This window comes from Schistocerca piceifrons, chromosome X (genome assembly GCF_021461385.2).
Source record: "Schistocerca piceifrons isolate TAMUIC-IGC-003096 chromosome X, iqSchPice1.1, whole genome shotgun sequence".
NCBI lineage: Eukaryota > Metazoa > Arthropoda > Insecta > Orthoptera > Acrididae > Schistocerca > Schistocerca piceifrons.
In genome coordinates this window covers 794,564,492-794,576,334 of record NC_060149.1, presented here as the reverse complement: position 1 = coordinate 794,576,334, position 11,843 = coordinate 794,564,492, and positions in this window count along the sequence as shown.

The window sequence follows — 11,843 nt, the reverse complement described above, 5'->3', positions numbered from 1 at the left end:
GGATGACCGCTACCTACGGATTATGGCTCGGAGGAAACCCGACAGCAACGCCACCATGTTGAATAATGCGTTTCGTGCAGCCACAGGACGTCGTGTTACGACTCAAACTGTGCGCAATAGGCTGCATGAAGCGCAACTTCACTTCCGACGTCCATGGCGACGTGCATCTTTGCAACCACGACATCATGCAGCATGGGCCAACAACGTGCCGAATGGACCACTCTGGATTGGCATCTTGTTCTCTTCACCGATGACTGTCGGATATGGAAAATTGGAAATTTGTGATAAGGTCTTACGGGACCAAACTGCTGAGGTCATCGGTCCCTAAGCTTACACACTACTTAATCCAACTTACGCTATGGACAACACACACACCCATGCCCGAGGGAGGACTCGAACCTCCGATGGGGGGAGCCGCGCGGACTCCGACAAGGCGGCCCTAGACCTCCCGGCTACTCCGCGCGGTCCGCATATGCCATCAACAAGTCGGAGACGTGTTTGGGGGCAACCCGGTGGGGCTGAACGCCTTCGATACACTGTCCAGCGAGTGCAGCAAGGTGGAGGTTCCCTGCTGATTTGGGGTGGTGTTATGTGGGGTCGACGTACGCCGCTGGAGGGCATGGAAGACGCCGTAACAGCTGTACGATACGTGAATGCCATCCTCCGACCGATAGTCTAACCATATCGGCAGCATATTGGTGAGGCATTCGTCTTCATGGACCCCATCGTGCACATCTTGTGAATGACTTCCTTCAGGATAAAGACATCGCTCGACTAGAGTGGACATCATATTCTCCAGACATGAACCATGTCGAACATGCCTGGAATAGACTGAAAAGGGCTGTTTGTGGACGACGTGACCCACCAACCACTCTGAGGGATCTAAGCCGTATCGCCGTATAGCCGTTGAGGAATGGGACAATCTGGACCAACAGTGCCTTGATGAACTTGTGGATAGTATGCCACGACGAATACAGGCATGCAGCAATGCAAAAGGACGTACTACTGGGTATTAGAGGTACTGGTGTGTACAGTAATCTGGACCTCCAGCTCTGAAGATCTCGCTGTATGGTGGTACAACATGCAGTGTGTGGTTTTCACGAGCAATATAAAGAGTGGAAATGATGTTTATGTTGATCTGTATTCCAAATTTTCTGTACAGGTTGCGGAACTCTCAGAACCGAGGTGATGCAAAACTTTTTTTTGACGTGTGTATATGCTTCCACAATTCAATTCTTTTTTCTACCAGGAAGGTCATTTTGCGGACCGCAAAGAGACACGTCTAACTTCACTGATGAAATAAACTGAAATGCTGGCAGAAGGTGCTAACAATCATTACTGCTCAAAACTGTTCATTGTTGTACCTTTTTGTTCTATTCCATAAGAGGAAATATTGGATTCACGTGCTACTTTTAACAACGTCACCCTGTATAAGTTATACGCAACAAATAATTTTGTCAGAAACTTACGGATAGGGAATGTGGTTCATTTATGTGCCCTATTACTCGAATGGATTAATTAGCGAAACAATTCGGTTCTTAGCACTCTCTTCACAAAGCCACAAAAGGAAAATTCGGACATGGGAAACACTCCCTAAATTCCACAAGAATCCTGCGAAAATGTCCTCTTTAAGCCCTACAATAGGAAACAGAAAAGTGTATACGCATTAGCTGCACAATATTTGCGAATTAACAGCCGAATCTGTGTGCGAATGTGCATCCACTGTACAGAACCATATTGCACTATACGAACCTGCAGCGCCCCATACACCGACCGACTAAAGCAGACCGATGAGAGAAGAGTAGCCTCTGACACGCTTTGTGTCTTTCATACAGGCCGACCAACGCTCGCCACCAGGTGCGCTTAAATTCCATTTGGCCGTCGAACCAGCATTCTAGGAGTGAATTCCGACCACCTTACTGACGTTACAAAGGCTATTATGTTTGTAGAAATCAATAGCTCAGTACAGAAGATATATATGCAACAAATCAGGGAGTTAATAACATGTTTGTCCGTTCTTGATATTCGTGAAGCACCTTAAACGACCTGTAACATATTTTTGCTTTCTGCGTATAATAACTGCGTCATATAATAATTGCAGATCTTACTACTTAACAGTTTTTGTTGTGTTCATTTTGTTAGGTGAGAAACAATTTTTGTAGCACAAATCTGTTGAGGTTAAATTACTATTTGGTTCTAGTTAGGATTTTTGATCTTATTAGACTGTGTGAACGAATAGGGGGTCATTGTGGGTTCTGGACAATCTTCAAATGACCTTTGGTTTCATACTACAGCTGATGCAGTTATGGATGCCATATTTAAGGTCCCTGACGACATGTTTCAAGGTCATCCTATGCCCTCCCCCACTTTGCTTCCCCCTGCCCTCCCCCACTTTGCTCTTGCCCGACAGAGATGATTTCACGTCTGTGTGCAATGGTGAAAGGATCATCACGAACCACTATCAGCGGAGATCGGTCAAAAAGCAGAATAAGGTTGAAAGTAAGTGTTTATCCATCAATCAATAATATTAAAAATATTGTTATTAATCATTCTTGCCGCAGTGGCTATACTAGTTCCCGTGAGATCGCCGAAGTTAAGCGCTGTCGGGAGTGGTCGGCACTTGCATGGGTGATCATCCAGGCCGCCATGCGCTGTTGACATTTTTCGGGGTGCACTCAGCCTCATGATGCCAATTGAGGAGCTACTCGACCGAATAGTGGCGGCCTCGGTCAAGAATACCATCATAACGACCGGGAGAGCGGTGTTCTGAACCCACGCCCCTCCTATCCGCATCCTCCATGAGGATGACACGGCGGTCGGATGGTCCCGGTTGGCCACTCGTGGCCTGAAGACGGAATTATTAATCATTTATAATATTCGTTTATAGTTAAGTTTTATTGTTTCTTCTAGCAGCGTAGTGCACCTCAGCAGAAGAGCTGAATGAGGGCACACCACAGTAGCAGCCTAGAGACTACCTTCCAGATTTATCAGACCTGCTGTCGTTCAATTATTCTGTACCGCCACCCAAGCTGCCTCAACTCGTTGTGTCTCAGCTAAGCCCCACAGGAGCACTATTACTCCCCAACAGATGAAATGTGACTGTTAGTTGTTCTAGACACGAGTGTGGGTCTGACACCCACAGTGACTTTAGAATAGTTATAAACTAGAAAATGTTCAACATGTTGTTGCTTTGCTAAAGTACAGTATTTTTTGTCTTAAAGTATAAGTACGCGAACACACAGTGTGTATAAAAATAATACATATGCAGTTTGCAAGCAGACATAGTGTGCAGTCATTCATACACACATACACAGCTGTGACAAACCCATCATCTGTCTGTTCGACACCTATAGAGATAGAGAGGGCTCGATCCCAGCCACACAAGTGAAACATTTGTCACCATGGCACGACAGGCCAACTTTCAGTTGCAGTACAGAAGATGCTAACAATCATTACTGCGCAAAACTGTTCATTGTTGTAACTGTTTGCTCTATTCCAGAAGTGGAAATACTGGATTCGGAGGATGGCATTCACGTATTGTACAGCCGTTACGGCGCCTTCCATAACCACGGCGTGTAATTACCCAAATATCGACCTAGTGTAACAACAAATACGATTCATTCGACAGGCGACACGTTTCTATTCATCTACGGTAAAAACTCACTCATGCTGTTCCCACTGCAATCATAACTGTTGATGTCAAATGGTTCAAATGGCTCTGAGCACTATGGGACTCAACTGCTGAGGTCATTAGTCCCCTAGAACTTAGAACTAGTTGAACCTAACTAACCTAAGGACATCACAAACAACCATGCCCGAGGCAGGATTCGAACCTGCCACCGTAGCGGTCTTGCGGTTCCAGACTGCAGCGCCTTTAACCGCACGGCCACTTCGGCCGGCGAACTGTTGATGTCGTTGGGTCAACACAGTAACACGTAGAGGTTGTGCGATGTGGAGCCCCATGTTCAGCAGTGGCCTTTGAAAGTTGTGCCCCGAAACAGTTGTGCCTGCACCAGCATTGTACTCTGTCGTCAAATCTGCTACAGATCGTTGCCTATCCTGGATTATACAGTGGAGGGGTCCACCGATCCGTATGTTCTGTGATGTGACGTGGTCGTCCAATACCATACGACCTAATCTTAATTATACCATCCTTCAACTACTTTTCACAAGTGCTCAAGACAGCTGTACGCCAACAACGGTCAGTTTCGCTGTTTCAGAAATTTTAGTTTCCAGCCACAGCGTCACAACAATGTGCCCCTCGTCAAAACCGCTTTTCGTCTGTGGATTTCCGCGTTTACAGCCCGTACCTTCGCTGTGGTAGCTACCCATTTGTCTCTGTTCCGCTTACTTTCTTTTCTAACAGCATCACGTGCCCGCAACACCTCCAGGAAGCACTGAACCTCGAGGCGGGCAGTGGTCATAATACACTCCTGGAAATTGAAATAAGAACACCGTGAATTCATTGTCCCAGGAAGGGGAAACTTTATTGACACATTCCTGGGGTCAGATACATCACATGATCACACTGACAGAACCACAGGCACATAGACACAGGCAACAGAGCATGCACAATGTCGGCACTAGTACAGTGTATATACACCTTTCGCAGCAATGCAGGCTGCTATTCTCCCATGGAGACGATCGTAGAGATGCTGGATGTAGTCCTGTGGAACGGCTTGCCATGCCATTTCCACCTGGCGCCTCAGTTGGACCAGCGTTCGTGCTGGACGTGCAGACCGCGTGAGACGACGCTTCATCCAGTCCCAAACATGCTCAATGGGGGACAGATCCGGAGATCTTGCTGGCCAGGGTAGTTGACTTACACCTTCTAGAGCACGTTGGGTGGCACGGGATACATGCGGACGTGCATTGTCCTGTTGGAACAGCAAGTTCCCTTGCCGGTCTAGGAATGGTAGAACGATGGGTTCGATGACGGTTTGGATGTACAGTGCACTATTCAGTGTCCCCTCGACGATCACCAGTGGTGTACGGCCAGTGTAGGAGATCGCTCCCCACACCATGATGCCGGGTGTTGGCCCTGTGTGCCTCGGTCGTATGCAGTCCTGATTGTGGCGCTCACCTGCACGGCGCCAAACACGCATACGACAATCATTGGCACCAAGGCAGAAGCGACTCTCATCGCTGAAGACGACACGTCTCCGTTCGTCCCTCCATTCACGCCTGTCGCGACGCCACTGGAGGCGGGCTGCACGATGTTGGGGCGTGAGCGGAAGACGGCCTAACGGTGTGCGGGACCGTAGCCCAGCTTCATGGAGATGGTTGCGAATGGTCCTCGCCGATACCCCAGGAGCAACAGTGTCCCTAATTTGCTGGGAAGTGGCGGTGCGGTCCCCTACGGCACTGCGTAGGATCCTACGGTCTTGGCGTGCATCCGTGCGTCGCTGCGGTCCGGTCCCAGGTCGACGGGCACGTGCACCTTCCGCCGACCACTGGCGACAACATCGATGTACTGTGGAGACCTCACGCCCCACGTGTTGAGCAATTCGGCGGTACGTCCACCCGGCCTCCCGCATGCCCACTATACGCCCTCGCTCAAAGTCCGTCAACTGCACATACGGTTCACGTCCACGCTGTCGCGGCATGCTACCAGTGTTAAAGACTGCGATGGAGCTCCGTATGCCACGGCAAACTGGCTGACACTGACGGCGGCGGTGCACAAATGCTGCGCAGCTAGCGCCATTCGACGGCCAACACCGCGGTTCCTGGTGTGTCCGCTGTGCCGTGCGTGTGATCATGGCTTGTACAGCCCTCTCGCAGTGTCCGGAGCAAGTATGGTGGGTCTGACACACCGGTGTCAATGTGTTCTTTTTTCCATTTCCAGGAGTGTATTTTGGCTCATCAGCGTATGCAAGACAAAGTATGGCTCAAAATTAATTTTATTGTTTGTGATCCAATCGAAGTACCTCACCACACTGTTTAATGTCATTCTATTTTATATCTCGTTTCTTTCATCTACATTTATACTCCGCAAGCCACCCAACGGTGTGTGGCTGAGGGCACTTTACGTGCCACTGTCATTACCTCCCATTCCTGTTCCAGTCGCGTATGGTTCGCGGGAAGAACGACTGCCGGAAAGCCTCCGTGCGCGCTCGAATCTCTCTAATTTTACATTCGTGATCTCCTCGGGAGGTATAAGTAGGGGGAAGCAATATATTCGATACCTCATCCAGAAACGCACCCTCTCGAAACCTGGACAGCAAGCTACATCGCGATGCAGAGCACCTCTCTTGCAGAGTCTGCCACTTGAGTTTGCTAAACATCTTCGTAACGCTATCACGCTTACCAAATAACCCTGTGACGAAACGCGCTGCTCTTCTTTGGATCTTCTCCATCTCCTCTGTCAACCCGACGTGGTACAGATCCCACACTGATGGGCAATACTCAAGCATATGTCGAACGAGTGTTTTGTAAGCCACCTCCTTTGTTGATGGACTACATTTCCTAAGGACTCTCTCCCAATGAATCTCAACCTGGCACCCGCCTTACCAACAATTAATTTTACATGATCATTCCTTTTCAAATCGTTCCGTACGCATTCTCCCATATATTTTACAGAAGTAACTGCTACCAGTGTTTGTTCCGTTATCATATAATCATACAATAAAGGATCCTTCTTTCTATATATTCGCAATACATTACAATAGTCGGTGTTAAGTGTCAGTTGCCACTCCCTGCACCAAGTGTCTATGCGCTGCATTTAGCTGCAATTTTCTAATGCTGCAACTTCTCTGTATACTGCAGCATCAGCCACGAAAAGCCGCATGGAACTTCCGACACTTTTTTCTTTTTAGGAGCGAATCTTCACGCTTTTTTCGTAAGGAATTCGTACTGTTCCGTCATGCCACAGTAAGTAACTGTGGTGTAACGAATTTTATTACCGTTGCTCGATTTCTTAACGTAAATGTATACGATATATTGTGTGAATAGCTTGCAGTGCATGACCTATAGCAACGCACACACACATTTTGAGGTCCAAATATGGATACATGGAGAACATAATGCCGATCGAACACACATTTACCTCGGCGTCTCGTTTACAAGACAATAGAAAAAGCCCGATAACAAAAATTGAATGCCAGTGTCCCAGGCAGAACCTTGCAACAATTTCTCTTGGTTTAGGAAGAAAATGAAGAATAAGATTGGGTTTAACGTCCCGTCGACATCGAGATCATTAGATACGGAGCACAAACTTGTATGGTGTAATGTATTGGGAAGGAAGTTGGCCGTGCCCTTTGAAAGGAACCATGCCGAAATTTGGGTGGAGTGATTTAGGGAAATCACGTAAAAATTAAATTGGATGTCCGGACCCAGATTTGAACCACTTCTCCAATCTCTTGAGTTAACACCGTGACGACAGATAAAATTATGCCACAGTATATTACTCAACACTAGAATGTATAGTATAGGTAGCTGCGAATTTGTGACTATGACCGTGGTTTATATCGTTGGCTCAGCTGCTCGTCGTAGTGTTGCAACTGTAACTGGAAGACTATGATAAATTTGTTCTACTGCTGTTCAAACGAGTTATGCCAATGGATAAATTACGATTTCTTCTTGCTTTTATGTTCACAGGTATGTAAACTAACATGAAAATTCCTGGTAATCAAGTTCGTGCTTCACCGTGACATTCGATTTCGAATACAATTTGTAAGCCTTCTGGCAACATCGGACTAATACCATGTGGGAGCAGGTGCAGTGGTCTACTTTACGAACACGAAGGTACAAAACAAAAACACGTGCTGGGAAGATTCGAAAGAACCATCAGTGACATATATTGGGATTCTGTTGATCATTTAGAGACCTGCCAAGAAGGGAACAATACGAAAGAGATGAACAGAGTAGTTAGTGTGCATTATACGTGTAGATTCAAACGACCGAGTCGAAAGCTGTAAGCGAAAATTGTTCTGATACCTCTGACAATGGACGTCTTTTCTGCGACCTCTATGTTTTCCATATTTTGTAGGAGGTAGTTTGGAGCAATTCAAGAAAAAATTTCCGGGTAAAGATGGGCTCTAAATGCACACCGAAAGAGATATGACCGGCCTCTGTGGCCGAGCGGTTCTAGGCGCTTCAGTCCGGAACCACGAGGCTGCTACGGTCACAGGTTCGAATCCTGCCGCGGGCATGGATGTGTGTGATGTTCTTAGGATAGTTAGGTTTACTTAGTTCTAAGTCTAGAGGACTGATGACCTCAGATGTTAAGTCCCATAGTGCTTAGAGCCATTTGAACCATTTGAAAAAGACATGGGCACTTGTTTAGTAGAAGACGTGTCTTTCACAGTAGCAAAGATGAGCAAGTGTTCATATCTCTTAACTTAAGTAAGCTGGAGCCCATATTTACTGGATTTCTTTTGTTTTGGTCCATAGTGCCTCCTCCCAAAATATGGAAAGCAAAGTGCTTGCGGTATAAGAGGTGCACTGTTAGAAATATCAGAGTAACTTTCGCAAAAACGTTTCGACTCTGTCGTTTCCAGACGAGGATTCCTTACCTCAGATTGATACATTTACCCTTCTCCATCATGCCTGAATGTTTGTGACATCATCACAGTATAACCCTGTATAACTACTAAAATCAGAATTTTGCATAAACCTATGGAAACCGGTACGGAAACTGCAGTTCATATTGTGGAAATTATACCTTTGCGTCTGTGACCTCGAGTCAGTACATGAGGCTGAGGTTACATTTTTGCAGGATGTATACGAAATCTACCAAACACATCACGGATATGAACAAAAGAGATATATTGCTTCATCGTGAGGAGCCGTGCAACTGTGACAATACTTTAAATTGTATTTTAAATAAAATTCTATACAAAAATGTAAGACATGATGCTTAAATAAATGTGTTATATGTCTTTCTTGTAGTAGTAAGTATTTTGGTAACTTTCTGGGAATCACGGTGCGATATTTTGCACTTAATGAATTGTGGAAAGTCTTTGTAGCTATGTTAAAAAGAAGACGAAGAATTACGGTATGAAATACAACAGAATAATTATATACACAATGACCAGCCGATGCATCAATGCTTACAGAAGAATTCAAGAACAAGCCAACCAGCCAAAAAACAGCGGGAACATAAAGTACTGAAAGCAGCTCATATATACGAAGCCTAGTGTCAGACTATACACAGAGACCACTTATGGTGAGAGGAAGAATTCCCAGCACCAGATGGCGTTGGTAAATCATATATTGCATAAATGACTGTTGAAAAATGTAACCAACAGAGATCATACACTGAACGTTGATTATGTACTACACAGTATAAAAACCACGGAGGACCATGCAGGCACAGTATTAAAAAAAAGTATTGCACAGAATAACAACAAGTAATATGACAACACGTACAGATTTCACGTGGAATGTTAGGTAAAATGTCGTGTGACTAGGGCCTCCCGTCGGGTAGACCGTTCGCCGGGTGCAAGTCTTTCGATTTGACGCCACTTCGGCGACTTGCGCGTCGATGGGGATGAAATGATGATGATTAGGACAACACAGCACCCAGCCCCTGAGCGGAGAAAATCTCCGACGCAGCCGGGAATCGAACCCGGGCCCTGAAGATTGACATTCTGTCGCGCGGAATGTTAGCTGCTACAATGGTAAACATAGAGCAATTAACAGCAAGGTGTTAATTATAACAACATGCAAGATGCAAACTGAAGAAATAATATACTTACGTTCATAAATGATTTGTGAGCGTAGAATGTGACAAGCGTCATACAAGTTACCTTATTGATACCTTCTCTGTGTTTAGTAATTGTAGCAGCTAACATTCCACACGAAATCTGTGTATTTTGTTATATTATTTATTGTTAGCTCGTGTGGTACATATTTTTTGAAATGATATGTCCGCATGTTTCCTAGATCGTTTTCAAATTGTATAGCGCATAATCGATGTTCAGTATATGATCTCCAATTAGTTACATTTTTCGACAGTTATTTACGCGTTGAATTAGTCACCAACGCAATCTGGTGAAGAGAGGTGTTCCCTTCACCACTACTGGTCTCTATGTACAATTTGGCACTACGCTTCTTACATCTATGTGGACCTTACATTGAAGCGTCGAAAGTCATGGGATAGCAATGCGTACATACACAGATGGCGGTGCTACCGCGTACACAAAGTCTAAAATTGCAGATCATTGTCGGAGCTGTCTTTATACTCAGGTGATTCATGTGAAAAGATTTCGACGTGATTATGGCCGCCCGACGCGAATTAACAGACTTTCAACTGGCCATTAAAATTGCTACACCACGAAGATGACGTGCTACAGACGCGAAATTTAAACATTAGGAAGAAGGTGCTGTTACATGCAAATGATTAGCTTTTCAGAGCATTCACACAAGGTTGGCGCCGTTGGCGACACCTACAACGTGCTGACATGACGAAAGTTTCCAACCGATTTCTCGTACACAAACAGCAGTTGACCGGCGTTGTCTGGTGAAACGATGTTGTGATGCCTCGTGTAAGGAGGAGAAATGCGTACCATCACATTTCCGACTTTGATAAAGGTCGGATTGTAGCCTATCGCGATTGCGGTTTATCGTATCGCGACACTGGTGCTCGCGTTGGTCGAGATCCAGTGACTGTTAGCAGAATATGGAATCGGTGGGTTCAGGAGGGGAATACGGAACGCCGTGCTGGATCCCAACAGCCTCGTATAACTAGCAGACGAGATAACAGGCATCTTATGCGCATGGCTGTAGCGGATCGTGCAGCCACGTCTCGATCCCTGAGTCAACAGAAGGGGTCGTTTGCAAGACAACAACCATCTGCACGAACAGTTCGAAGACGTTTGCAGCAGCATGGACTATCAGCTCGGAAACCATGGCTTCGGTCACCCTTGACGCTGGATCACAGACAGGAGCGCCTACGATGGTGTACTCAACGACAAACCTGGGTGCACGAATGGCAAAACGTCATTTTTCTGGATGAATCCAGATTCTGTTTACAGCATCATGATGGTCGCATCCGTAATTAGCGACATCGCGGTGAACGCACATTGGAAGCGTGTATTCGTCATCGCTATACTGGCGTATCACCCGGCGTGATGGTATGGGGTGCCATTGGTTACACGTCTCGGTCACCTGTTGTTCGCATTGACGGCACTTTGAACAGTGGACGTTACATTTTATATGTCTTACGACTCGTGGCTCTCCCTTCATTCGATCCCTGCGAAACCCTACATTTCAGCAGGATAATGCACGACCGCATGTTGCAAGTCTTGTACGGGCCTTTTATGGATACAGAAAATGTTCGGCTGCTGCCATGGCCAGCACATTCTCCAGATCTGTCACCAACTGAAAACGTCTGGTCAATGGTGGCCGAGAAACTGGCTCGTCACAATACGCCGGTGACTACTCTTGATGAACTGTGGTCTCGTGTTGAAGCTGCATTGGCAGCTGTACGTGTGCACGCCATCCAAGCTCTGTTTGACTCAATGCCCAGGCGTATCAAGCCGTTATTACGGCCAGAGGTGGTTGTTGTGGGTACTGATTTGTCAGGATCTATGCACCCAAATTGCGTGCAAATGTAATCACATGTCAGTTGTAGTATAATATATTTGTCCAATGAATACCGGTTTATCATCTCCATTTCTTCTTGGTGTAGCAATTTTAAAGGCCGGTAGTGTAGCTGGAGTTACATGGATGGGTCATTCCATTTCGGAAATCGTTAGGGAATTCAATATTCCAAGATCCACAGTGTCAAGAGCGTGTCGAGAATACCGAGATTCAAGCATTACCTCTCACCACGGACAACGCAGTGTCCGACAGGCCTCACTTAAAGACCGAGAGCGGCGTCGTTTGGGTAGAGTTGTCAG